Raw genomic sequence first — 6,483 nt, 5'->3', positions numbered from 1 at the left:
CGTCTACCAGACATGTTTAGCATTATCTCACAGTCACATCTGCTTTTCATCTGATAGCCAGTGGAGAAAAGCTGATGCAGTATCATGCATTATACCAGACCACCACTGGTTTGGATAATCTTGGCTGCTGCCAAGACTGTCTTTGATTATGACTTCACACAGCTGCGAGTGATTTTGGCTGTGGTTGTGCTTTATCTTTGTTTTATTATGGCTCTAAAATATCTGTTTGCTATGGAAGTGACACTCACTCACTGACTTTGCATCATGCATGCAGGTAACACACCTGGTAGACGAGTCTCACAGGTTCAAACTGTAAGCTTCTGCAGCTGGACATATCCAGTCCACCACAGACCGAGCCATAGCAGCAGGAGATGTCCAAACAATGACTGGATATCCAGTCACCGCTTCACCAGTCACAGCAGGCAGAGCAGCTGCAGCTGTGCTCACACTCTGCAGTTGGATAATGTCAGAGATCAGCCTTTTAAAATGCATAACGAGGACTAAATGCGTCACGTAAAGTGTCACATCATCTCTCACTCTGCTAGACGCCGCAGTTTCACTTTACTTGCAGTGTGTTAGAACAGCAATGAACCAGCAGGACTGCAAAGCATACAGCAAGAAACAAATGTTGGTGGTGACGTGAACCACAGAACTGTTTTTGCTCTGTCAAAGGTTTAGTGTAAAAGTGTAACACACACAAATATGACCAAATGCATGATCACATATTATTGTCAGGGAGCTGGGTCTGTGAGGCAGCATTTTGAGCTTATTTGGTATTTTTTTACTTCTTATGTTGGAGTAATGTTACGTTCTTTTGTTATTGAGTTGAGTTTTAGTCTGGTTCAGGGTTTCCCAACCACTGTACCGTGGCAGAAGTGAATAGGTGTGCTGTGGAAGATTATCTGGTTTCACCTGATTGGTACTCGTTGGACAGATTGGACAGAACAATTACATTCTCTTGCACTAGGGGCAGTACGACTTCTTGCTCCAATGAAATATATTGCTAACTGCCAGTAAAACAGAAGAAGATGAAGAAGAAACTATATAGTCATGCTGTGAGTGAGACAATGCAGCACAAAAGAGCAATAGATAAATATATATTTTATAAATAAGTCAATCTGACCTGGGATCTGGAGAAAACGCTGACCCAGATGTGGGCCCGAGCATGAGTAGTGGTCAGAAGAAAGCAGAAATGGTATACTGGGGAAACACCGAACCAGTTCCACTGCACCTGGTGCGCGGGGAAAATGATCAACATGCTTTTTGTGACATGTTTGTTTGCCGTGTAATTCTTCTAATGTGAAATATGTGCTGAGGCTCCAAAAGGCTGGGAAACACTGGTCTAGTCTATGGCTGTGATGTCACGGAAGGTGGCCACGCCCCCTCCCGCCATGACAGTAGGCCAAAGAAAGCACACGGAAGCGTCAGCTATGGTTCGTACGTGCTGTGTTGTCGGTTGCAACGTTAGATCACACGATAGGGAAGGCAATACTGGACAATGGGCTCACTTTTCATCGTTTCCCCTCCTGGAGGCAACGGGAGGGATTTCATGTATCCGATATTACTAAACGAAGACGTCAGGCTTGGATTGCAGCGCTCACACGAGCGGATATCGACTTCTCTGCCATCCCCGATTTTTTGTTGGTTTGCTCGCAGCATTTTCTTTCCGGTGAGTTCTAAATAAATTTATGTCTCTTAACAGGCTTTTAGTGTTATTTTGAATGCGCTGAGGTCATAGATCATTAGATAAAACATCCTAATGTGTGATGCTGCAGAGCCACGTCAGTACGAGCCGATACAGAAGTGCGGAAGTGAGAGGCTTGTGAAACGGGACGCTCTGGCCTTCGTTGCGCTGCTCAGGTTGCCTAGCAACCATGATACTAACGTTTGATACAGCTTTGTGTGACAGAAAGAAGGAGACACAATGTTTTGTGCTGACATCACTTTGATTAGCTGAGTATCTGAGGCTGAGAGCACAGGACTGTAAACATGATTGTTGGGCTTCACGTCTGTGCTGAACAGTCATTTAAGATTAGCTAGTTAATAACAATTAGCTGATGTTGTTCATGAGACTAAAGTCATCTCACTGTGGTAATGGAAATATAATATGGACAATATTATATAAATATATATATATTACAGCAGTGAGCTTGAACTCTGGGTCAAAGATTCAAGTCGCAGTTATTTATATTTCCTGTCACCTTAGATCTTCACTCAAAGACAAGTATCTGTGACAGTGTGTATACAGATGTATTATAAGAGACAAATATTGTTCTTTTAATATGTTGTCATTACTATTTGGCTCAATGCTTACATATATGTGTAAAAAGCAAATGTAGGAGCTGTGATAACTGTGTCTGATAGAATGAAGAGTAGACTGATATATGAAATATTCCTTTATTGGGTGAGAAAATCAGACCATGTCATAACTGCTGTAAGTCACACAGAATAGATATCAGAGCCTTAAACAGGCTGACGTCTGCTAAATGGGTCAAACTGGGCAGAAAGTCTACAAACACATAACATCCTTATAGAATATGATGTAACACTATAGATCAACTTAGCTCAGAATATATAAAGCATATAAACAATTACAGCAATATGATGCAACAAACACAGCAGCTACTGATCCAAAATCCTCAAAGCTTCATAGAACTGAAACCAACATTTATTTTAGCTCCATTCTGCTGCTGATACAGACTTTAGGTTTCTGAACATTAAACTTGTTGCTGCCTTTCATAGTGTGTAGCTTGAAGGCCCTGAGTACTCTGAGTACTTTCTCCCACACTGGAAACACTGGGATGATCACATTATTTGAACATTACCTAATAAGACTGATTCAGGACAGACAGTTATGTTAAACTTTCCTAGCAGTCCTTCACAAACAGGGAACAGTCTGTCTATTCTCTCCATCTGTCAGCTGCTGCTGGCTCTTCCTCCTCCTCTTCCTCACACACTGCTGAGTTTGTCCTGGTGGATCATCAGGGGTGCAAAGCCTCACAGATGATGTGCAGCAGTGGGTCCCTCAGTCTGTCCTCACTCTGGACACTTGCAGTCGTCACACATGGACATCAAATGTGCGATAAGCTGCAGGATTCAAACACAAGTGTAACTTATAAACACATGTTCATACTTTTATTCCACAATCAGAGAGAAAGAAACAGAGAGAGAGTGCAGGACAGACATACAGGTGACAGTCTCAGGTGTACACACTGCTACACAACAGGAGGATTTAGTGTTTGTGTTATTACGAGTGTAAACAAGAAGAGTTCCAGATGGTGCAGTGGACACATGTGTGACTGCTGTGATTAAAGCATCTTTCTTTCAGCTTAACGAGTGAACCGTCAGCTCGTTCAAACACACGTTAAAGTCCGTTTGGCTCGACACCACCGAACAGAGGCAGCAATATAACACAGCTCACATTAACAGTGCAGTGAATCCTGCTTGTGCCGTGATGTTCAGGACTGCAAACCGAGCAGCATCACTGACTTTCAGCCTGTTGTGTTTGTGGATATATGACTGACTTTAATTATCCACAGAATCATCACATTCTCTGTAAGATTAAGGTCGACTATTGAACGGCGTATACTTTAAAGTAAAGGCTTTAAAACCAAGTTAGTACAAACGTCACTAATGTCACATAACTTTGCCGACATGTGGCCAACAGCAATGTTTTAATGTTCTTCGTTATTAAACAACATAAATAAGTGACATAATATTCAGTACTTACTTTTGACAGTTCACTCTTCGGCCGCTCCCTTCTGCTGTATTTTGTGGCAAAATTATCCACACCCACCGCCGCGCTATGAATTGTGGGATATATAGGACCACGAAGCGTGCACCGGACCACGCTTGATATTTGGGGAAATCGTCTTTTCCTGTTTGTCATGTAGGTTCCACTTGTGTCTCTCTCCCTCTCTTTGTCTCCCAGTTTTTGTCTCTCCATGTTTCCTGTTTTATTTTGAAAGTCTTGTTTCCATGTTAATTGTGTTTAGTTTTGCTTCCCCTGTGGCTTCATGTTCATTTGTGTCAGCTGTGTTTCCAGGTGTTTCCACTTCCCTCATCACCCTCCTGTGTATTTCAGTCCTCTGTCCCTCTCTGCTCAGTGTCAGTTTCAAGTCTCAGGGTTCTTCACTGTTCAGGTTCATATTCACATGATAGTAGGGCTGCACGATTTTGCATAAAATGAGAATCACGATTTTTTGGCTTAGAATTGAGATCACGATTCTCTTTTCCAGTATAAATATTTATTGCACTTATTAACTGCACATCAACTTCGTAACAGTTGAGACTGAACATAAAAACAATAAATAAACATAAAAACAACAAATGTCTCACGTTTTGTTGTTGCCGCAAAATGTTGTACTGCTTGAAATTCCGTCTCCACCGTTGCTCGACGCTGCGTGTACAGAGCAGGTAGTGCAACAATAGAAAAATAGTTGCGGGACGGCACTGTGTAGCGTTTGTCTAGGGTGTTGATCATTTTCCTAAATCCCTCGTTTTGCACAGTGTTGATGGAGCCATATCTTTGGTCAGGTGATAAGTGATAGCCTCCGTAATGTCTTTGTGCCTGCGGGAGGTCGACGGGTATAGAGAAGCGCTGTATAAGGTTCCCGTTATTGATGTTTGGGTGGTTGACCGGGACGGATTTTCTCCTGTCACTTTCTCGTCATCCCTGACGTGCTCTCCGTGGTTTTTTTCCTGCTAATTTTAGCATCACACGGCACAGCTTCTGTATCACGTGGTATAAGGCTCCGCCCTTGTCATTTGTTGAGCAGGAAGAGTGAGCGCTTGTTTTCATGCAGAGTACGTCCCGGATCAAAATGCGGTACAATCGTCGTCTTTTTTTTTTTTTTTTAAATCGTTGTCATTTGGAAATGAGATCGCACATAAGTATGAATCGAGATCGCGATTTTCTAACGATTAATCGTGCAGCCCTACATGATAGTCTTCATGGTTAGTTTTAGGTGGTCCCAGTTTAGGTTTTAGTCTAGTTCGGCCTCCGCTTGCGTAGCCTTTGTTTGGTTTTTTTGCGTACAGCCTCAATAAGCAGCCCGCTGTTTGTTACGCTTTAGTTTTCACTCCTGTGTCTGCTTTTGGGTCCACACCTCAAACACACCTGCCCACCCAGCTGTGACAAATCCTTCAGTGATGGTATGTAAAAGTACGCTGGGATCAACATAAAGTATATTAATAGATATAGTAAGTTAGAGCACGTTAGAGATTCGTGACAGTATTTTGGATATACGCAAAAAGAAACACTCACATTGGTTTTATAATGAGTTCTTGAGTCATTAGACATAGACTGTTTTAATGACTTATGACAATAACATATTGCAAACTTATCAAAATGACCATTAGTCCCGTCAGTGGGACAGACCAAAACAGAGCAGAGTTAACTCATTCACTGCCAGCCATTGGCAGTGAATGAGTTAAACCCATTGACTCATTCACTGCCATTGACGGCTATAGACGTCAATGGCAGTGAATGAGTTAAAAACACACTGACAAACTGTCATATGTATCTAATTAAAACATGACACTGACCTTTCATTCGTTCAGACTCTCAGATACTGAGCTTCACCTAAACTACGCCCTTTGAAATGCTGATATGTTTGTTTTGACTTTTGCACAACTGAGAACTAGATTAGTCTTTACAAAACTAACTTAGTCAAAGAGCATCACTCCACATGGTCAGCGTGTTCACTCATCATCAGACTAACAGGTTAAATGTAACCGACCACACCCATGTTCATTCATCTGACTTATTCCTTTATTTAAAACAAACATACTCAAAGATAAAAAGTGTAAATATTTGATTTTGTGGTGTTAACAGGTCATCAGCAAAGGTGACCCCATCTATAACAGCACAGGTACTGGCAGGTGCTGGTCTGAACTATTCAGGTGATTCTTAGTAAAATGTCACAGTTTTTCCAGGAGTGGGTGTCGAGCAAACTCATCTCAAGGTCAGACTGTAACGATCAGAGAAAAGCTCCATAAAGGCGCCATTAGAAAACACTGAACAGGTGCATGTTTGGAAAGGATGCACGGAAAGCCTCCACCAGTACCACCACTGGTAATAACAAAACAATAACCTCAAACCTGGACCGGATGCTGTAGATGACCACTGCACGGCAACACATCAGGTGAAGTCAGGTCTCACTAAAAGCTGCAGAAAAACAGTGATTGATATGATTAACATGTTTCATCAGTTGTTCTGATGGCACAAACAGGTTTATGACCGAAGAGACATTTTAGCCAGAGAACTAACATCTGTTGAAGGTCAAATGAGCATCTTCCCAGCAAGATGACTTTCTATTAGACTTTAACCTTTAATTACATTTAAATTTAACCTATAACTCTCTCGTTAATCATACTAAGAGCCGATTTACAGCTTCCACATCCATCCCTGTTAAATACTAACTCAATAATGACATCTACCCACTGCACAGGGAAAAGTAGGCTTACTGCAATTAATTTAGC

At 41.8% G+C, this 6,483-nt stretch overlaps 1 long non-coding RNA gene across 1 annotated transcript in view; it reads left to right on the top strand.

The window, feature by feature from the left end:
- Positions 1-1,410: 1,410 nt before the first annotated feature.
- LOC308409834 overlaps positions 1,411-6,483 on the top strand; it is a 56,187-nt gene continuing 51,114 nt past the window's right edge. Inside the window, exon 1 of the long non-coding RNA XR_013974087.1 lies at positions 1,411-1,669. This is a non-coding gene — a long non-coding RNA (uncharacterized lncRNA). The remainder of the gene's footprint in view (positions 1,670-6,483) is intronic.

This window comes from Rhamphochromis sp. 'chilingali' (genome assembly GCF_963969265.1).
Source record: "Rhamphochromis sp. 'chilingali' genome assembly, chromosome: 14".
NCBI classification, from domain to species: Eukaryota; Metazoa; Chordata; class Actinopteri; order Cichliformes; family Cichlidae; genus Rhamphochromis; species Rhamphochromis sp. 'chilingali'.
This window is presented reverse-complemented; position numbering and strand designations above follow the sequence as displayed.